Source organism: Alexandromys fortis, unplaced genomic scaffold, assembly GCF_014885135.2.
Source record: "Alexandromys fortis isolate MF-2015 unplaced genomic scaffold, M_Fortis_MF-2015_v1.1 scaffold_62, whole genome shotgun sequence".
NCBI lineage: Eukaryota > Metazoa > Chordata > Mammalia > Rodentia > Cricetidae > Alexandromys > Alexandromys fortis.
Window position 1 is genome coordinate 1421010 of NW_026067942.1, and position 22799 is coordinate 1443808.

The window sequence follows — 22799 nt, forward strand, 5'->3', positions numbered from 1 at the left end:
AGAGAGAGAGAGAGAGAGAGAGAGAGAGAGAGAGAGAGAGAGAGAGAGAGCAAATGTATGCAAGTACCACAGGGTGGATGCAGAAGTGAGGGGTTGGTTCTTTTCTTCCACCATGTGAGCCCCCGGGATCAATGTAAACAACCAAACTTCCACTGCAAATACCTGAATCCACTGTGTGCCGTTGTTTTTTGTTTGTTTGTTTATTTTCTGATGACAATTATCACTGTATTAGCTAACGCAATAAGAATTACCACTTAGCTCTTCGTCAGTGCTAAGTACCACTTTAGATACTCCACATGTTGCCTCTAGTGATCAGCAACTCTGTGTCACAAATTTATATTACCATAGGCAAGAAAACTAAGAAAGTATTATTAAGCAAGGTAATAAGGTCTTACAGCCAGGAGGGGTAGGTGTGGAGTTTGACTGCAGGTGTTCTGTTTCTGACTGAGCTCAGCTTCTGTACCTCATCTGTGGGCATGGTGCGCTCAACAGACCTTGAGGACCTGGAAGGCAGGTGTACATACGGGGCTGTGTACAAAGTACAGCTGATTCATCCAGCCCTGGTCACAGATAGGATGTCAGCTCTAGAAGAAAGCAACATAAAGAGCCTGTGGATAACAGCGTAGCCAAGAGTAATTGTGCCCCGTTATTTTTATGCTTTTGTTGCCCGAGATGATAAAAATATAGGAAGAGCATAGTGTTGATGCTGGAAAAATGGCTTACTGGGTAAAGTTCTTGCCTTGCAAAACCAAGGACCTGAGTAAGAGCCCTAAAAATCCATGCAAAAATGTGTGCTTATGAATGCAGATAAAGCCTGTGGCAGGGAGACAGAAGCAGGTGGATCCCTGGAGCTCCCTGCAGAGCTGGCCTAGCTAAACTGGAGAACCCTGGGCTAGTGAGAGACTCTGTCTCAAAACAATAGAGGGTTCAGGACCAATGGCTCACCTGAGAACAGCCAACGTACCATCTTACAACAGCCTATAAATTAACTTCTGTCTTCCCTGACCAAGGCAAGCCTCTGCCCACATGTGGCATACACACACTCATACCCATAAATAAAATAAAAGTAAATCTTAAAAGAGAAACAAGGTGGAGGGCTTATGAAGAATAACACTTGGAATTGTCTTCTGGTTTCCAGATGGAAGTACCCACACACGCTTGCACGTGCATGTGCACATGCACACACAAACATTCATGCAAACATAAACACATACATACCCGTCACTCTACCAAGACGACCTGTTATTTCTCAAAGACGTTTTCCAACCTTCTTGTATTAGGAAAGTAGGGCCAAGCTTCCGTGATTTCCCTGCCAGCTGAAGCATTTCCCGGCCACAGCGCTATCAGGGCTTAGGAGACTTTGGTATCCACATGATTGACCACATGGTTTTATTTTTCATTCACTTGAGACAAAGTCGATGAGTGGACACATCCTTCATTATTTTTTGAAATGAGTTTGGTGGCCCAGGGCTTGACATCAGAGAGATTCACTTGGATTTAAAAGTGAGTTTGGCCTCTGAATGATGTCATCTGGAGGCTGGCTATTGAACTTCCCCAAGGCACACTTCTTCATTTCTGAAATGAGGCTGACATGAGAGCTCAGCAATCCCAGGAGGAGCTAAAGGAAAGCAGGTGAGACAGCAGATAGACAGGGATGGGAGAAACTTCCCATCCGCAACAAAGAACTGCAGAGAGACAGAAGTGGGGAAGGCACATGTGGGAGGTTAATAAGGGCGTGACAGAATTAACAGAGGGTGGGAGTGACATCCAAGACCACGCAAATAGGACACAACACAGTGTTCCCTCATGCGCGTCCTTCCTCCTGCCCAGCCTGACTGTAGACTTTTATGCCTGTGGCCTCTTATTTCCTTGTACTAATTCCCTTGTCATATTTTGTTCTCAGCCTGTGCAGCCCTTCAGCACAGGATCTTGTATATCTGAAGTATCTCTGTAGAACCTACCTCTTGTGATCCAAATGCACGCGTCCAGCATCTGACATACATGTAGCACTTCCCAGCTTGAGACCTACACAGACATCACCCATTTGATCTGGCCCTGGCTCTTTTGATTTTCTCGGGAGCATGAGGCCTGGGTGCTGCTGGTTTTTGCATGAACCACACACTCTTGACTCCTCCTGCCAAAGTTTATTTTGCTCCCTTATTCTCCCTAACCTTATACCCTCAGATATACTTCTCATTCACATAGCCCAAGGCCCCGTGCCTCCGAAGGAGGGTTACAACAGCGAGAGAAAGCCAGGAGAGACTGGAGACACACCGTCCTGCATACCATCCCGGTTCGGAATGCAGTCTGTGTTTATCACCATATCCAGTAGGGTCTGAGTGTTCTCCGACCCGGTCCAAGGAGAATGGCTTAAATGGGAACATCCCTTGTGGCACTTTGTGACAAATACCATCTTTAGAGGCATCAGCTCACTGTAAAGCTTAATTCTATTAGAATATTCCCATGTTAAAGTAACTGTGATTTAAAAAAACATTTAAACATTTAGGATGGTGTTTCAGAGCCTATTTAGGTTCATGGCAAAATTAAGTGGAAAACTCAGTCACACACATGCACACATGCATGCTCACACACAGCCTTTTTTATTTGTCAACATCTCTCAACACTGACACATAATTGTCAGTCCAGGTCTACCGGGCCCCTTCTAGTTCACTCACAGTCATGCCTATCCTGTAGATTTGCACAGACAAACAGCATGTACCCATGATCTCACACAGTGCATATGTAACCATGACCTCACATAGTACACATGTACCCATGATCTCACACAGAGCATACATACTCATGATATGTCACAGTGTGTATATACCCATGATATCACACAGTACATGTGTACCCATGATATCCCATAGTGCATGTGTACCCATGATATCACACAGTGTATATATATATATATATATATATATATCCATGACATCTCACAGTACACAAGCACCCATGATATCACACAATGCACATGTACCCATGATATCACACAGTGTATATTCACTGTTGTAAATCTTCAGGGTTCAGCTTACTAGCCTCTTTTCTGATCTCTGATGAGTCTCCTATTTCATTTATTTTTAATTTTGTTTACTGTCCCTGTACATTTGCCTCACATAGTATGTTGACAGTATATTACCTTCACTTAATGTATGCTTAAAGTTTCCCTATGGCTTTTAAAAAATTGTTTGACAGATAATACATTTATCAAGTGGGTTTTAGTCTCCACTCCCCATACCCCTCTCCTCTTCCTGCCCCTTCTCCTGTAACCTTTCTTCATTACAGGTCTCCATCCCATTTTCGTGTCTTCTTTTTGTGTGTAACCCACTGAGTTTAATTAGAGCTTCTTGCCCAAGTGTGGGCGTGAGATGGGTAGCTCATTCCTGTTCTGTACTGAATTCTATTCTGTTTTACTGGCATTTATTTACTTACTTGCATTTTTATCATTATCAAGTTTGGGCAGTTTTAAAGCTCATAAACCATTTAGCTCATGAAAGTTCCTTCTTAGGTGAATATTGATTGCATTCTAATAGTGTATAGAGTTTTCAAAAACAAAAACAAAATTCAAAAAACCTGCTGACTGTCACCCCACTTCCTCTATGACATTTGGTGGTATAGATTTTATTGTTGCTGCTGCTGTACCAGGCTTGTAATGGGATCTTGTTTCTGTTAGCATCTCAGAAGACAGGACGTTGTGAGGCAGCCTTCATCCCCTATTTGATGTCTGTCTGTCTGCTTTGGTGAAATTACTGTAACTTCTCCCAGTCCTCTCTTGTAGTGATAGGAGTGGCAGGGCTGCGTCTCCAACACCCTGGCCGCCTGCTAGCTTATGCCCTGAAATAACAACACACAAACTGTATCCATTTAAACATTGCTTGCCCATTATATCTAGCCTCTTCTCTGCTAACTCTAGCACCTGGAATAGCCCATTTCTAATAATGTGTGTAAGCACCCCAAGGTGCGCTTACTAGGAAGATTCTAGCCTACATCCATCCTGGGTCGGAGCTGCCTGGGAGAGCGGAGCCTGGCATCTCTGCTCCAGAGAGCAGAGCTGTAGAGTCTGAGGAGTCTTACCTCACTTCCTCTTCCTCCTGTTTACTCCTCCCACCTATGTTTTAACCTATCAGGGCAAGCAGTTTCTTTATTTAATTAACCAATGAAATCAACAGATTGATATATGACACTCCCACATCACTCTCTGGGGATGAACTGCACTGACTCATGGGTAGAATGAGGGAGCAATAGGAGCCCCTTCGAAAGTGTCCTGCCTATTAACTCTATTGGTTAGATCTCCCAAGGTAGAGGAGGGCAGGCCTGAGCAGCAAGTCTTTGGCCCCTCCTCTGTAGTCCTGTGTTTAACACAAAGAATATCACAATGCTTATGGCAGGCCAGAATCATCTCCAGGGGGATACTGAATGAACATACCAAATCTTGAAACACACAGATCTTGTCTTAGTCAGGGTTTCTTTGTTGTGAAAGGACACCATGAACATGGCAACTCTTATAAAGAAAAACATTTAATCGGGGCTGGCTTACAGTTCAGAAGTTTAGCTTGTTATCATCATGGTGGGAAACATGGCAATGTATAGGCAGACATGGTGCTCTAGAAGGAGCTGAGTCCTGCATCTGGATCGACAGGCTGCAGGAAGAGAATGCCATACTGGGTGTGGCCTGAGCATCTGAAACGTCAAAGCCCACTCCCAGCGACACACTTCCTTCAAAACCACACCTCCTAATAGTTCTGTTTCCTATGGGTCAAACATTCAAGCACACACGTCTATGGGAGCCATTCCTATTCAAACCACCACAGTGCCAAATGAAGAGTAAACCCGAGCAGATGTGTGGAGGATGTGTTATGTGGTGGTTCTAGGGGGATATGTCTTCCTCCCTTACCTTTTCCAATCTCAATTTTATTGTAGATTTATCCAATGAAGAGGAAAGAGGGTGAATGGAAAAATGTGGAAGAAAGTATGAAGATGAGATGGTGAGTTTTGTCTGTTATGCCCAAATCTGTGGGTCCCCACAAAAGCCAACAAAGGAGACCGAGTCTCATATGTAAACGCAAAGAACCTTTATTTTAATCAAGTTTGCAAACTCTATCTCTTGGCATGTCCAACATATTGGAATATCCGGAGAGCCCCAAGCTCAATTAGAATTGGGTTTTTATAGTAGTAAATGTGGGGGTGAGGGGTCTCTGAGGTTCAGGACCCCTGATTGGCTGACATTTGTCTAGGGGTGTCCTGGTGAACTGCTGGCAGGTGTTTCTATCTACAGTGCTTGAAATGCCAGGAATTTCCTTTGAATGGTCTGCACTTGGGTGGGGGTCAGGTAATCTTGGCCTGCCAGGCATTGTCTCAGGGTAAACTATTTAGACTCCAGACGCCATTTAAATTTATCCATGGACAGAGTCCCAAGTGATAATGGTTGGAAGTAGAGAAACTTCCTTTGGATGACCTTCCCAGACTTAGCTTATCATGGCTGGCTCTCACATTGTCACCTTGTCAGAATCTAAATCACAGGTAGCATCACAAATGGAAGGTGGGTGTCTGGGCATGCCTGTGGGTGGTGTGGGAGAATGGTCTGTATTCTGTCAATTATATTTTAAATAAACACTGATTGGCCAGTAGCCAGGCAGGAAGTATATGTGGGACAACCAGACAGGAAGTAGAGGCGGGTCGATGAGAACAGGAGAATTCTGGGAAAAAGAAAGCCCATTTCTCTGCAATTGTGAGTTTGCTACAGAAGAAACAAGATGTGACTGCCTCGCTGAATAAGGTACCAAGCCATGTGGTTAGCATAGACAAGAATAATGGGCTAATGTAAGTTATAAGAGTTAAATAGAAGCCTGAGCTAATGGGCCAATCAGTTTATAGTTAATGTAGACCTCTGTGTGATTTCTTCGGGACTTAACAATTGTGAGAACTGGACAGGGAAGAAAACCTCGGACAACATAGGAGTGGGGTGTCTTCTTTGTGTTAATTATGGCAGGGAGACCTGGCCACTGTGAGTGGCACCCTTCCTCGACTGGGAGCTTGGATTGTATAAATAGAGAAATGAAACTGAACAATGGCCATTATCTGTTTCCTGGGTCCAGATGCACTGTGGCCAGCTACCCCCCCTGTCCCTGGTGTCACGCTTTCCCAGCCTGCTGCTATGTCCTCCTCACCATGAGGTGCTGAAACCCTCTGAAACAGAGAGCCAAAATAAACCTTTTCTGTCTTGACTTGCTTTCTTAGGCTGTTTTTTCATAGCAGAGAGAAAGCAATTAAGACAAGAAAGAGTGACAAAGCAGAGGGGTGAGCTGTGGAAATACAGAATGAGTGACAGTCATTGCTGTACAGAGGGGTTAAGACGAAGCAATGGAGCAGAAGACATTGCTTTCCTGGGATTGAGAGCAGGCTGAGCAGGCAGTAAAGAGTTCATTGCATAGCTCCACTTGTGATGGGATTGTGTCACATGCCTGGTACTGACCAAACGGGAGAAGCAGTGGTGACACATAAACAGAATCATATGATATGTGGCCTTACCTACCTCACTTACTTATTAAAATATTATTTTCGTGTTCAACCATATCATACAGATACTGCAATCCTTTTTGCAGCTGTGTGATCTTTCATTGTATGGATATACCACACTCTGTTTATTTGGGTATTGAAGCATGCTTCTCTTGTTCCAGCTCTCTGGCCATTGTGCCCTTAAGCTCGTGTCTCTCTGGGGACAAGCCACCAGTAAAGTACTGCCTCACTGTCGCTCATTTTCAGTGTGAGCATTCGGTGGCTGTTTTGAATGAGTGGTACATGATGAAGCACACCATCTCCCTCCTGAAGGAGATTTTATTACTCAGAGGTCAGCTCCCCCTCAAATCTCTTGAATTTAGTCGTTATTGATCCTGTGCAAAGACGAAGAGATTTATTTACAAAATTTGTTTCTTTGAGGGTCTACAAGAAGGTTCAGTGGGTAAAGTGCCTATTGCATAAGTCTGTCATCAGAAGTGATTCCACTTTTCCCTCTGACCTCCATACATAATCCTGGGCACAAGGGCAACCCCGCCCATTACACACACACACACACACACACACACACACACACACACACATGTGCGCGTTCATGAGCAATCACACACACACCTACCCACATACCATAGTATAACATAATATAATAACAAATAAGAATGGTTGATGTTTGTTTCCTTAGGAAAACCTCCCACCGAAAGCTTGCTATTATTTGTGTCAACTGTGATTTGAGAAAGTACTTTTGCTAATTTTACGCTAAGTGGATTAAGTCTGAAATTCTTCCACGATTGTTCTAATCTTGCTTTCCACCTTTACTGTATGAACAGTAGAGCTCGTGGTTTTGCAGAGGCGCTTCTGTTAATTTCCTGGAAGTACTTGTGGCGAGCCAGCGCATCACCTGGCTGACACACTAGTAAACACCTACATCGAAGCACAGAGGGGAAGTGAAGACAAAAACCCAAATCGTGCTCAAACGTCCACTTTCTTCTAACCTGGAGCTTCTAAATTCTGAATGTTTCCAGGGGAAATTGTCTTATTTCCTGTCATTTCCTTGAGTTGAGTAAGAGCTTTAACTTTTATCTTACCCACTGCGTTTTCACACACTCTTCCCATTTTTAAAAGTAAATATATAGAACACTTAGCAATTGTTTCCAGCTGTCCTTATCTTTATGGGCTAATAATTTTTTTTATTTCTCTAACATAGGAAAGGGGCAATATGCCAGTTTAGATGCACGCTAAAGGAATAGATGTTTCTGTTATGGCATCCAGAGCTTCAGCTCTGGAACTGCAGGTACCTATTTGTATAAATGGGAGACATATAACATAGGGATTAGGGATGGAATGATAGCTTCCAATGAAAGCGTTTTGCTATTTTTAAAATGCCTATATTTTAGCTATCAAGGAAGCCTTATGTAATAGGTCTTATCTTTGTGTTCACACACGGACATGAGACCTGGGAAGGTACTGTGAAGGTACCGAAAGGATTTGGACTAAACTCTGAAGAGATTTAAAGCTTGCATGCTTCAAACAGAAGTAGGGGGCGATGAGAACGCCATTCATCTATAAGCTTAACATGGGGACTTCCACTGAGAATGAGCTGTCTGCAAAGTACGAACCTGCCACCTGCTTCAGGATGTCTGGTGTATTTGTAAGCAGATTTTTGGTGATCTTGCTCCCTCCGGAAGGTGCTGGCCTATCTGCAGCTTCTCCTCTGTTTCCCATTCCTTTCCTGAGTTTTAGACATGACGATGGCAATTTAGGAATCTTGTCATCGACTCCAAACAAAAACTGGATTCAGAATGTCTTCATCTGAAAGATGTACAAATCTTGCAAGCAAAAGCCTGTGGCCCAGTGCTGTCGACACAGTTGAAAACACTTTTACGACAGGACAGCTCTGCTACAATTAAACAAACATCTTATAAAGAAATTCAACTTGTCAAAACTGGCTTGTTAAACAAACTTGGAACTAGTGGGTAACAAACTTGATCTGCTCTTGGATAGCAAGCTCCAGTTTTATGGGTCTTCCAGTGATCTCATTGTTATAATAAATGAGTACACCAGGTCTCTGTATTCATCAGGAACGTCCTACAAGCCATACTTCAGATGACTCAATAAAGTCATATGCCTCCCATGCCAAAAGGCAGGCACACAGTGGCGTTTCTTCACCTAGTGTCCTTAAAGTCACAAGCCAAAGCAACATCATCCTGAGGTCAAGCCCTGAGTGGAAGAAATCTTTGTATCTCAGTTCATCTGGAAATGTCTGACACTTACCTTCCTGTGAGCCTCATTGTGTTCTCCCCCTTTGCACAGGAACAGGTTAAATGTACCAGCATGTATTTTCCTGGAGTATTAGAACTTACCATGTGCTCCTCTTCCTGTAAGGAACTACCTGCTTCTAGCCATATGCCCTTCCCCCCACCGTTCAGAAAATTGTCTGGGTACAATGACATCATCCCACGTATCGCCTAACTTCTGTAAAAGAAGGTGAACACATATAGCCCTTCATGCTTGCTGAGGCCATAAGGTCAATGCAATGGTTAGACACCATCATACATGTACAATAACCTGAAAATGATTGTAGGCCTGGCCTTGGCAGATCATGTATCATGTTATGTAGCTTATGTTTTTCTATAGTCCCACATTTTCTATAAGACTTGACAACAAAAATTACCTAGTTCCTTAAAAACAGCAGAACTGGAAATATTATTTGGAGTCTGAAGATTTCTGTGGGTTCAGATATAGGTCAGGGACATGAACAACTGTTCAAATAACTTGGACATTAAAATGAGATCACAAAGTAACTTTTCTGGTTTTAAGACATGAGGGTATCAGAGAAAATGTGTCCAATTTGTGAAATGACTTCAGGGTAGCAGACATAAGAGTGTGTTCTTTATGCAATGTGTCAGACAAACACCTAGGACTAAGTTACAAAGGCAAAAACATTTATTTTGGCTGACAGTTTAGGAAGGTCAGTCCACACTGTTGTGAGGCCAGTAACAAGCGAGTACGTTGCAGTGGTCACTATAAAAGCTCTCACATCATTGTCCAGAAATCTGTGAAAGGAAGGAACCATGTTCTTATAACCTGTTGATGATTATTTACTCTTTGCTCTTTTGGGGGCCAGATCCCAAATAAATACACACATGTCTTTCTTATAAATGCCTAGCCTTATCTTGGCTTGTTTCCAGCCAGCTTTTCTAACTTAAATTTTCCTGTCTACCTTTGCTTCTAGACTTTTCCCTTTCTCTATTCTATATGCCTTTCTTTGTGTCTTTCTCTATGGCTGCTTTTGTAGCTAGGTGGCTGCCCCTGATGTCCTCCTCTCCCTCTGTTCTTGCTCCTTGATCTTTCTTAAATTTCTCCTCCTATTTATTCTCTCTGCCTGACAACACTGCCTATCCTTTCTCCTGCCTTCCTATTGACTGTTTTGTTCTTAATTAGACCAATCAGGTGTTTAAGGCAGGCAAAGTAACACAGCTTCACAGAGTTAAACAAATGGAACATAAAAGAAAGTGGCACATCTTTGCATCATTAAAACAAATGTTCCACAGCATAAACAAATGTAGCACATCTCAAAATAATATTCCACAACAATAGCCTTCATACTCGGAATGCTAATCTCCACTTTCTTAATATTCCATTATCGTCTATTAGCACCATGCTGAAGACAAAGCTTCTAACACATGGGTAACTGGTAAAGAGTAGGAGACAAACCAAATAAAGAATAATGTCAGATACAGGCAGTGTGGGAGGCTTCAGAAAGACTCTGCCCTTAAACTTTTCAGCTGTTGGCTTCTCTGCATCTCCACACTGTGATTGTAACTGTCCACATAGTGATGTTTGTCACCTCACTATGCCTTTGTCCATCTGTATGGAACAAGTCTCAGAGTAAGCTAAGCAGAATGGTTTCAAAATCCACGGGATCTCTCTCCATGTTTTAGCACATTCTTTTTCCTTTAGCTACTCCTCACCCACAGTGAACAGTAACAAACTTACTCACAAAAGTCATTGGACATTCTCAGCATCAGGTTCATTTTCATCCTTCATCAAGGAATCAACATGTTGACAGAGGTTTCTGTCCCGCTGGGTCCTGCAGCTGTTCAGTCCTAAAGAAACACATTGAGGTCTACATTAATCATAAACTGGTTGGCTTATTAGCTTAGGCTTCTTATTAATTAACTCTTACATCTCAACCCATAATTCTTGTCTGTATTAGCTACGGGACTTGGTACCTTTTATCAGTGAGGCATTCTCACCTTGTGTCCTCTGTGTATGGGTGATGACTGTAGCATTTCCTCTTCCCAGAATTCTCCTATTCTGTTCCCCCACATATACTTCCTGCCTGACTATTGGCCAATCATTGTTTTATTAAATCAATACAAGAGACAAATCATTACAGGTCACAAGACCATTGTCCCACAGCATCAACATCCACAAGAACCTGTGAACAACAAATAGACACATCTCAACACCCTGAACAAAGTCACCAAAGAAAAGAAACAAGACCTCCTGTAAAAAGTTGACAGCTCCACCTGGGGATAATGCATGGTTAATGACCTGTGCCTTTTGATATGACCATGGATAGTTGCTCTGCTGAGGCCAGGGAACCCTTTTATCTAAGCATCAGTGGGTTATTTTGGCCATACCTCTTATTGCCACTGTCAAAAATTCTCCAATCTTCCTGTTTATTCATCTAGGTTCATCTTGGTTTATGAACTAGAAAATAAAGGAGGGCACCATTGTAATGTCACACACATCCAGATGCAGTGTACCATGATATTGATTGATAACAGTTATTCACCAGCAATCCTACCATGAACACAAACCACGAATTTACAGACCTTTCAACCCTTCTAAGTGAAGGTTGTTGTACCTTACATGTGTGCTTCGGGGCATAGCCTTGCCCGTACTCCTTAAGCAAAATGATCTGTCTGGGTGTCATGCTGAATTTCTCCTCCAATGTGCAATATGATACCCACTCAAGGCAGACTTGGTCCTACTTGTCATTTCTCCAGAAGACCTAAAAGATAACTATTGTATCGTTATATATCTTTGTACATTAAACACAGCCCCACCCCAGGGCCAAGAAGCTAAACCACACTATTGAACTATAGTGACCTGTCAGGGTTCCCATCAAGTCACTATAAAGGGTTTTGCTTAATTTATCCTTTGGCTGACTTGACTCAATGTCTTGGACAATGGGGGCTTTCATAAGGGAAACACACTTGGTCTGTAGATCTTTATTTTTTAAGAGTCTGCAGAAAATGTAAAAATCAATTTCCTTTGCTGTTTTTTTTTCCTCCTTAATTCCAAACAATGCCGAGTACTGCCACTACCTCCAGGATCAGGAAGGCAGTAATTTACCAGATGTGGCTGCAAGGCCTTCATCTCCCACAGCAATGAATTAGCAACTCTTTCTCTGTCACAGAAAATTGTCACCAAAATAGTAGGAGACACAATGGCAAGTTCTGTTAGCGTGTTGTTTCTTTAAGAGGGAGCAGCTCAACGACAAATGCCCTGAGCTGAGAGGCAAGCTAAAGAGAAAATTACTGGGTTTCAGAGACCAAGTACAGACAAGGAAGGGAGGGCTACCCATAAGACCTTAATATAAACATTCTATGTCATAAATATTTCAAAAATTACATTAGGATTATTTTTGTATATTAGCTAAGAGAGAGAGAGTGTGTGTGTGTGAGTATGTGTGATGTGTGTATGGTGCCCACAGAAGTCAGAAAATGTCATCAGATCACCTGTGGCTGGAACCAAACTCTAGAACAATAGCTCCATATCTCATGCCTCTGGGCTGAATTTTCATGCTTCAGGTTTTCCTGGTAAATGAGAAAAGTCAGGTTTTGTACTTCATTATTATTGGGTCTCATCTGACTCTTCTCTCCTGTCATTTCTGAGGATTTCACTGGTTGCTTGCCCCTACACGAGCTCTGCACCCCTTCTTTTGTGAATTGGGGTGTGGTGTTTGCCAAGTGATAGAATGGACTCTCCCATCCCAGTTCACAACATTTTTGTTAAAAATCCTGTCTCTTTTCAAGATTTGGCTCCAAATGTACATCTAAGTTTCACACTCAGAGAAACTACATCCAAAACACAGAGACCCCACTCGAAGAAAAGTGAATCACCCCTGCTAGAGCAATTTTGTATGAAAAGACAGAGCCTCCAATAGGCACAGTGAACACCACGGGCTCAAAGCAAGGGCTCAGATACAGGCAGCAGGCTTGTCAGCTCAGAACTAAGCGTCCCAGCCATTAGTCATCTCATTCTGTCACACCAGTCAACTGAATGATCCTGGACTATCGTCATCAGGTGCCTAAGAAAAACACAGTTAAATCCAAGTCAACACACTTTTATTTATTTACTCAGATTTGGTGGGGGTAACATGAAATCACAAGGAGGTTTGACATTCTAAATGAGATGCATTGAAAAGGGCTACCATCAAAAAGAGTGAGCTGGCAGCCCCCATGACATCATGGGAGAGATACAAGGAAGATCTTATGTGGCTCTAAACCACTGTTTTATAGGAGTTGTATCAAGTAAGTTCAGCCTCCTGTTAAGGACTTTATATATGTTTACTTTCTCTGGAAATTACTCAAAGTGAGCTCATGTGGAGAGAAACTATGGTAAATGATCCTAGCATGTGGTATTGGATGTCAGAACGTCCATGCAGTTCTTTACAGAGATTTCATATCTGTCTTGGTATTCCTTATACACCGAGGCTGCGCCATCCCCTGCTCTGTTCTTTAATGCAATCCTTGTCTTTGTGAACAGTAGCTGCTTTGATAGTTCTGTGGAATCCAACTACTGCTGGCCTCTGGATACTTTTGCTCTGGGAGTCTGGGCCACACACTTGTGTTTTTCAACACACAGTCAACGCTGAAAGTTCTAGAGAGTGTGATAGCTGTCTTCTAATTTTTTCTTCTGAGAGTTCATGTCCAGATACATTTCTTTTTAGTACCTTGTTCTATTTTATAAAAAAAAAAAAAAAAACTTAGACCACAGCTAATCAACAACACTTATTGTGCTAGTGTGTGGTCACTGCTGTCTCTGCTTGGGTGTTTTAAATTTTTATTTTATTAATTACTAGTGTGTGTGTGTGTGTGTGTGTGTGTGTGAGAGAGAGAGAGAGAGAGAGAGAGAGACAGACAGACAGACAGACAGACAGACAGAGACAGAGAGAGACAGAGAGAGTGTTCCTGTGTACTTGTGCCATGGTGTATGTTTGGAAGCCTATGGACAACCTTTGGGAGTCCGTTCTCTTTTACTTTAAGTGGGTTCCAAGGATCTAACTCAGGTTGGCAAGTTTGTACAACGAGCACATTTTACATCTCACTGCCCTTGCCTCACTCCTGTTCAGACCCACTAGCCTGCTAAGTTGCTGCTTTTCTCAGGGCAGCCTTGGGTGGTCGCTTGCCAAGAACTGTCGCTTTGCTGCTCAGGGTGAACAGAAGGTAAACTTGGCATTCTCTTTTTTGAGACAGGGGTTTCTCTGTAGCTTTGGAGCCTGTCCTGGAACTTACTCTGTAGACCAGAGTGGCCTCGAACTCACAGAGATCCGCCTGCCTCTGCCACTCGAGTGCTGGGACTAAAGGCGTGTGCCACCACAGCCTGGCTCCTGTTGTTATTTCTCACAGTACTGTCTGACACACATAGCTGGGGCAAGTGTATGCTTTGTTATTGAATGGATGCTTCTCCAGCCGGACTCTCCCTACAATTTCAAGGTGGTCTTAAGCAAGCCTTTCTGCTTCACATTGTATTGGAAGTATCATAGTTTAGGATTCAGATGTATCTGGCATTCTATCAGATTTAAACTCTTAAACAAGCACAATAGCCCAGTGCAGTATAACAGCAAATCAAACAAGCCCTCAAGTATATCCTATGATATCTGACTGCATTCATATTTTTCTTCATTCTTGAGTTAAAAAACAAAATCCAGCAAGAGTGTATTTATTTTTAAGATGTTACCATCTATATCTGAGATTTTCTGCTTATTTCTAGCACATGATTATACTTATAATTTATGATATGTTTATAGTCAACATGGCTTATAAAGAGTAAAAATTCAGTTTATCAGTTTAAATCTCTAGGAGTAAAAATTTGAATGGAGGAGAAAAGATGCATTCCAACCATCCATTAGGCTGAGATATTTATAAAGCAAAGTAAGTATGCCATTAAGTTAGTACAGATAGTTTGACTTGCTTCTAAAACACTAGGAACAGTTTTAAATGGGGTGCTGTGTGAACTATTGTTGAAGAGTCTTGAACAAACATCTCTTTGGTTCAGAGAGGGCACAATGACAGATGGAAGGAATTATTCCACTCAAGTTCGATGTGGTGAACCAATGGATTCAATTAGGGTTGCTTATATGGGTAAGGGTTACTTACTGGAGGTAAGGTAAGTGGTAAGGGTTACTTACAGGGGCAGAGGCAACTTACACAGCTGAAACACTGAAGGACATGTCCCTCTCCCTCGCAGCAGCTATCAACTGCCTATGGTTTAGCAGGGCTTCTCAACCTTTCTAATGATGCGCCCCTTTACTATACAGTTCCTTATGGCGTGGTGACCCCGAATGTGAAATTATTTTCTTTGCTACTTCATCACTGTGACTTTGCTACTCTTACAAATCGTAATGTAAATAATTTTGAAGATAAAGGTTTGCCAAAGGGGTCGCGACCCACAGGCTGAGAATCGCAGCTAGATATCCTTAAGGAGTGGGAGCCCTTGTGTGCCCCTCTCTTTTCTCAGAACAATAATCTGCGCAAGTCCTATGCTGAGTGTTCAAGAGGGCACTGGCCGTGCCATGTCCACAGGTCAGTGACACACGTGTGGCCACTAAAATGTCCTTATCGAAGTACAGTAATTATAAATTTGATCTCTATGTTTTACCCCTCCTGAAGAAATCACTGAGGTGGCTACTATTCTGTTAGGCTGTGCATGAGCACACTGTTTCCACTACCTGGGAAGTCTGGGAGCTGGATCATTTCAAAAGAATTAGTCACTATATAAGACCTTTTTTTTTTTTTCCTGGCAGGCCTCCAGCCCATGTTTTGCTAATCTAAGGCAGTTTCTTATTCAGTGGCAATAAAAACAAGTCTAAAATACATACCATATAAATAAAATCAGTTAGCTCAGCCCAGGTATCACCCCCCACACTCCCTGCTATCCAGTGCTCTCAGTTCAGGTATTGTCCCTCACCCCCCCCACACACACACCTCCTGCAATCCAGTGCTCTGGGGCACCATCTCCTTTTCTCTATTTACATTTCCAGGAAATAAGAAATGTCTTACTTATTCTTGGTTCCTATGCTCTCCAGGTTTTAATGCTCTCTCCTCTAGGACAGTCGCTGCTCACTCCTCCCCTTCAAAAGCCCAGGCACACTACATCTTTTCCTCCCAACAAGCCTTTGGAAAGAGGTGGCCTTGTGTGGCTTGCCACAGATGGTGAGCACTTGGTCAGGACAATCATCCAAAGGTTTTCACTACAATGGAAGAAATGAGGCCGTGGGTAAACAAAGGCTTCACTGACAAGTGAACCCAACGTACTGTTCGTGAGTCTGGCAGCACCTTGGGTATCAAGATGCAAATCCCACAGAGCCCTCTGCCCCAAGCACAGTAGTTTACACAGGGTAAGCTGTGGGCTTCCTAAATATTTGGTTGATGCATTATTGGATGAGATGGATAAGTGAGTAAAGAATGTGGAGCCTCCTTCTGTGCGAAAGCAACAATTTTCATTGACTAATGCAGAGTTGTAACAGAACCTCTGAATGGCACAATCAGTATGATGTTGAATCAAATATATTTTATATAGTTTATTATCTGTGTGGTCTCAGTGAATTAAGTATTGCAGTTTATTCTCTACTTCCTTGTCTGGAAAAGGGCAGCAAGTACTGAGTAAAGAGTAACTGAATGACGGAACGGTGCGATCGGGGCCTTTAGAGCAATGATCAATGAATAAAACAACAGAGAGGTGACACCAAGCCTTAAAGAAACCTCCTACCTAGTTTCTCTGGGGACAGTTTCCACTAGCAAATAGGCATCTTTGGAACTTTCTTGGTTTGTCAAAGGCTGAACTCACTAGGGCATGAACTCATCTTGGAAAGAACCATAATCGCCATAGTTGGGAGTAGATAGAGGTTGGTTCAGGCTGTTTTATTGTTGTGACTGCCTTTGGCCATATATTCGATGTTATTATCTCTGTGGTCTGTTCTGTGGGGCCAGGGGGATAACGAGTGGTCCTTTTGAAACGACTTTATGTTCTTGCCATGGGCATTCAGGAGAACCCAGTCTGGGAGATTATGAAACATAAAAAGGGGATTTGTGCTCTGCGCTCAGAAGAAACGCCAGGAATGGTGACTGTTCCCAGGAAACAGCGATATAAAAATGGGGTTTCCTGAAAGCGTGGTGTTGGCTTCAGAGAATGGTCAGCTCGGTGTTTGCCAGCGTTGACGAAGTTCATCTCTGCGTTCTTCACGAACCTGAACACAATCAGCATAAGACGCTGTGCTCCCCAGTTGTCTTCCATGTGTCCCCCAACTGCATCCTAATAGTTGGGGTTCCGTTTACCCTCAAAATCTTCACTTTTGCCATTATATAAGGTACATTGCGCAGCCCGTGAGTCATGATTTAATATTTATTTGCCTATGATTCATCTTCTCAAGAGCTCCTTGACAAAGGAGCTAGTAACACACAGCTTATGTCACAGCTTTTATAGGGCCTGAATTCCTAACTTTAACATAAGAGAAATGTAATAAGCCTTTGTTTGAGTGTTTGGCTTACCACATATAATAACCTGCTGCTTCTAGACCATGTGATCAAGGAAAAAAAAAACACTAGGCAGAACAGTAGGGAAAGTTCTCTGTATAGCCCAGGGCTACACCCAGGCTGGGACAACCCTCCAGACATCCTTTGGCTTCACCCTAGTTTCCTGCCAGTGCTTCTTCTCAAGTAAGAACACAAAACTAGGAACGAAACAAAAACAAATGGAAACTCCAAATATTAGCTTCAAGTGCAAAGACAACTGGCTGCCTGAGGAAAATATATGGTTTAATATGCCCACCCTCAGTAACAATACACTCTATATGTTTGAAAAGACTGTTGTCAAAATAACATTGGGGCACTGCTGAAATCATAATTGGCACTACTGTTTTGGCTCTGTGACCAGTTTTACATCAGGGACTTATTTTCCAGTTTTTTCCTCCCAATCATTGCAATCATTTGCTCTAGTAGAGTCTAAATTGAATGGCATGCACCATAAACCTGCTCCCACTGCATCTCACACTGGCATTGTAAAAGGTAGGGAACAGTGGGAGGCATTCAAGTGGCTCACACGCTGACCTCTTAAAAACCAAAGAGGAGGAAAGAGCGTGGCCCAGCCCAGGGTCCTCCAGCATCCCACACACACGACTCCTGACCGCCCTGGCTCAGCCGAACACTCATCTCTACTAGACACCATGATGCAGATGCAAGGATAGTGAAACCAGCCTTGGTCCCATCCGCAAACCAGCAGGTGTGAAGACATTCAGTAAAAAAAGATTGCCTTTGAGTTACACTGCCCAAGTAGGTAGCCGTATGTAAGTCCTGCTGTACAAATCTAGAGAAAATAAATAGAAAACCTACCAAGACTCCATCTAGCTGTTCACAAAGGACTGTGGAGGAGAAATGCTTTTTCAACTGTCCATAAAGTCTATTGGCTAGGCTTCTACCTCAGAAAAGAAAAAAACAAAGAGATGATGTAACTGAATTACTCTGCCTAACCAACTGATGCTTTGAGAATCCAATTTGTCTTTCTTTTCTGACATCACCAGTAATAATAAAACTTAATCTGTTAAAACAGAGTTATGTTTTCATCAGAAATATGTGATACAGTCCTGGATATAGAGTTCTGGTAAGCAGATTCTGACTGGAGATAATGTATCGCAGTGATTTAAAGATTTAGTCGGTAAAGTGCATGCTGTTTGGGCACAAAGAACTGAATTTTTGAATCTGTAGAACTCATGTCAAATCCTGTGGTGGTATATCTCTAAAATCGCCAAACCAGGGGTGCAGGAGTAGGGGAGGGAGACAGAGAGATCCCCTGAGTTAATTGACCAGTCAGCCTAACTGAATCCACAAACTTAGGGTTTGGTGAGAAACCCTGTCTCAAAAAAAAGGGGGGAGGGACTAATCAAAAAAGACACTCAACACATACATGCACACTCCCACACAGGTGAACATTCATAATAACGTATACACAAAAACTTCATTAATTTGAATGGTAGTTATCAGGCAATGGTAAGTTGATGGCAATCCGCCTCCTTACTTTTCAAGTTCTCTAAAACTGAAGACTGTGAAGTCACTGCTTTTCCTATGAGTGTAGTTATCACCATGGCCTGTGAATTCTGATGTAAATTCTTCTTCTTTACATTTCTCTCCGAGTGGTTTATAGTCATTTATGGTGTTTTCTTTGTGATCTAATTATCCTTAAAGGGCAGGCCCCATTAGCTTCCAAATACTTATGTCTCAAATTCTTAACCACTTCAGAAAGAAGTGGCTGGCTTTCCAGTTAATTTTCTGTGATTGTGACTTCATGTGGCCTTTTGTTCCTTTCAAGGGGATATCATTATGAACAAGAACATGAAGGATTTCATAGTCATGCATGCTTCATCAGAACATGAGCTCTTTCTGTGACCCTGGGTGCAATAAATGAAGTTCTTTCTCATATTATTCTATCCTTCTATGTCATTACTGGAAGTCCATCTGAGGAAAAACATGCACGTTTCCTTTGTATAAATTTTCTTACAATTAAAGTTATTTAGCTTTAGTTGTTTCATTGCAGAGCTGTTTTTCGCATATATTATGACTGTTACTGTGAGATTCATTGTATCATGATACTTAGTCCTCTTGTACCCTCCCTTCTACACTAATATCTGTTACAATAGGATTAACAATCTTTTAAAGATGTTTTTATTTTCAATTACATTTATGTGTGTATGCAGGTATGGGAGCATATTCACTTGTGAGTGCAGGTATCCTCAGAGGCCAGAAGAGGGCACCAAATCACCTGTAGCTGGAGTTACCAGGCTGTTGTGAGCTGTCCAACGTGGGTGCTGGGAACTGAACTCCAGTGTCTTCACCTTTCTTTAAAGGTTGAGGAGAAAGTGTGAGTAGAAACACCTGCCCTTGGGCCCCTTCCCCAGGGGTGTTTCTACTCACACTTTCTCCTCAACCTTTAAAGAAAGGTTAGAAGACACTTTTCCAGCAGATTCATGAAGGGACACTTCCTAACTCATTCTGACAGTGAAGATTTGAGAGGAAGCCGCCACAGGAAGGTGTTAAGTAAGGAAAATGACAGGCGTGTTTATTTTACGAAACAGATAAGAAATTCTGTAAAAGTCAGCAAAGGGAGTCCAGCCATGATGACGGCAATGGTATATCAGGATTAAACCGGGCTGCGTCTTTAACAATGTTATGACATTGAAAGGAAAGAGGAGGAAAATTGTGTGGTCTTTCTGTCTGAATGTTGATATCTTTACAGAACTGCAATTTGATAAACATTTGATTCAACATTCATTTATGAGAAACACACTTAGATTCTAGGAGTGCAAGAAGAAGCTCCCTTTTTCTAGTGAAGGGATCTACAAACATCTCGATTGTGTTTGAGGGTGATTTATTAAAAGATTTCCCTTTGATGCTGGGGATGGAGAAAACTACTTCACTCTTGCCATTGCTCTTTAGCATTGTGCTTGAGGTCCTATATGGAGCAAGACGATAAGAAACTGGAGAAGAAGAAAATCAAAATGAAATTTTGGCTCCAGGGAAAATGAACCCAAATGACTTATGACCAAACTACTAGTATTCTGAGGTGCCTTGTAAGTATTCTGCAGAGCAAGCAAATAATTTAATGACAGGGTGTGGCCCATTATAGCACAGAAGGGGACGGACGGTGGCTGAGGCTCTGTCTGTGGTGACAGGAGCTGGAGGTTCAGTTTCACAGTGAGCCAAGAAGCAGAGGGCCCTGGGCCAAAAGAGACCTAACCTGTAGCCACCAAGTTCCACCCCTATAGTCCTACATCTGCCATTTGGCCCCATGTCCACAAAGTTCTACTTTCTCATAAAGTATGACCACCAGTTAAGGACCAATTCCTTAAACAAATGAACTTACTTGACTATTATAACATTTCATACAAAGTCAATTTTAGATAGAGTGCAGATATAAATGGAAAAGTAATACAGTTAAGTTTGAGATGCAAACATAAACGAATATCTTTATTTTTCAGTTGACAAGATCTAATATGCCTTATTCAGTTTATCGTCAAAGGTTTTTGAAAGTTTGTACCTTCAGAGAAAGAAACATGTTCCTGAAACCTAGTTGGTATTATACAAAAAAAGCAAAACCCATAATAAACTTGTGTTAAAATATAAAAGCTTACTTTCCTTAAAAGGTACCATAGAGTGTAAGAAAGGAAATGGGAGAAAATAGTTTTCAGCAATTTTGCAACAACAAATTTAAAGTTTTCTCTTTAAATTTTATAATTAAACAGAAAATAAAAGTGGGTTAAAAAATTAAAATGCCCAGATATCTATAAAACAACACCACTAGATGCTTAGCGTCAGTAGCCATGAGGAAAATGTGAATTAAAGCCCTATAATATGCCCATACCACTGCAAGAATAACTAAAGGGGGAAACCACGGGAGATGGAGAAGTTGCTCACTGGATAACTCATTGCAAGGCAAGCACGAGGACCTGAGTTTGGGTCCCCAGCACCCTGTAAACAGATGGGGTTGTTGTTGTGTGCCTCTAATCCCAATGCCATGGGCCAGGCACAGAGCTCATTGGTCAGCCACTGCAGCCAATTGGTTAGCTCCTGGTTCAATGGCAGACTCTATCTCAAAACTCAGTGAAGAGCTGTGAAGGAAGATACCTGTTATCAACATCTGGTCTACACATGTGCATAGAAACTTACACACATGTGCACACACAAACGTACACCACCAAAATAATAAGATAAATAAGCTTTAAAAAACATATATCAGCTGGTCAGTGGCGGCTCATGCCTTTAATCCAGTACTTGGTCTCTGTCTGTTTGATACTAGCCTAGACTCCACAGAGAGTTTCAGGACAACCAAGGGTATACAGAGATACCCTGCCTCGAAAAACCAAACAGCAAACAAACAAAAACATTGAGACTATGGAGCACCTGGTAGATTCATGAACTTTTGTGGGCTTTGAGTGGAAGCATGAAAGGTGCCCATAGGAGCAACACATGCAGACATACATGTACAAGTTTCTAATCACTCAAATTACCAGCCATAGCAGATGAGTTAACAACAGCATCTTACAGTGTGGGATGCTTCATAGGAATAACATATTCTCAGTAGTATGTTCAGCTGTTAAAAACATAAAGGTGAGTGACATAAGAAAGCCACAAATAATATGTTATTCTTTGATAATAAAGGCCAAATATCAGAGAAAATATGCCATATATTATGTGCACGTGTACATGCATATGTGTTTGCACATAAGGTTTGTGTTATTATAATTTTAAAAGATTTGTTTTATCTTTATATGTCTGTGTGTGTGTGTTTGTGTGTGTGTGTACAACTGTGTACAGGTGCCTGAGGACACACCATATAGGGGCTTTGAATTTGCTGAAGTTGGAGTTATAGGTTATTGTGAGCTCCACCCATATGTGTGCTGAGAATTGAACTTCAGTCCTCAGGAAGGGCAGCAAGCACTGTGCTCTGCTGAGCTTCTACCACCTGGAATGGTTTATTTATAAAGAAGGAAGATGATGACAGGAAGAGATAACCTCATGCTAGCAGGGGCCAGGGAGTGGGATGGAGAAGCCTAGATGGAGCATAGGCATGGGAACTGTGCGTTGTTTAGATGTGGGATGGTCTCACCATGAGATAGGGACGGAATGAAATCCACAGCCACTGAAATGGATACATGTCTATGCATGCATGCAGACCAAGAGGGGAGAAGAAGGTTTCCAACAGATTACTTATATAAATCATGATGGAATAATGAGAGTCAGGTGTGGCATACTCTGGGCTGCTTTTTTGATTAGGTGTGTATGTGTATCTTGTGTGTGTATGTGCGTGTATGTTTTTATATGCACATGTGTGTGAATATGTATATGTATGTGTACATATGTGTGATGTGTGTATGTGTGTGGTGTATGCATATGCATACACATATGTATGCGTGTATACATGTATGTGTGTATGCATATATGTATACTTGTGTAGCATGTGTATGTGTGTATACATAGATGTGTTTGTATGAATGTGTGTAT

At 42.1% G+C, this 22799-nt stretch overlaps 1 long non-coding RNA gene across 2 annotated transcripts in view; it reads left to right on the plus strand.

Moving 5' to 3' along the window:
• LOC126505367 (uncharacterized) overlaps nt 1-22799 on the plus strand; it is a 340557-nt gene that overhangs the window by 109710 nt on the left and 208048 nt on the right. For both annotated transcript variants that reach the window (XR_007592877.1, XR_007592876.1), the window contains one exon: nt 4921-4985. This is a non-coding gene — a long non-coding RNA (uncharacterized lncRNA). The remainder of the gene's footprint in view (nt 1-4920; nt 4986-22799) is intronic.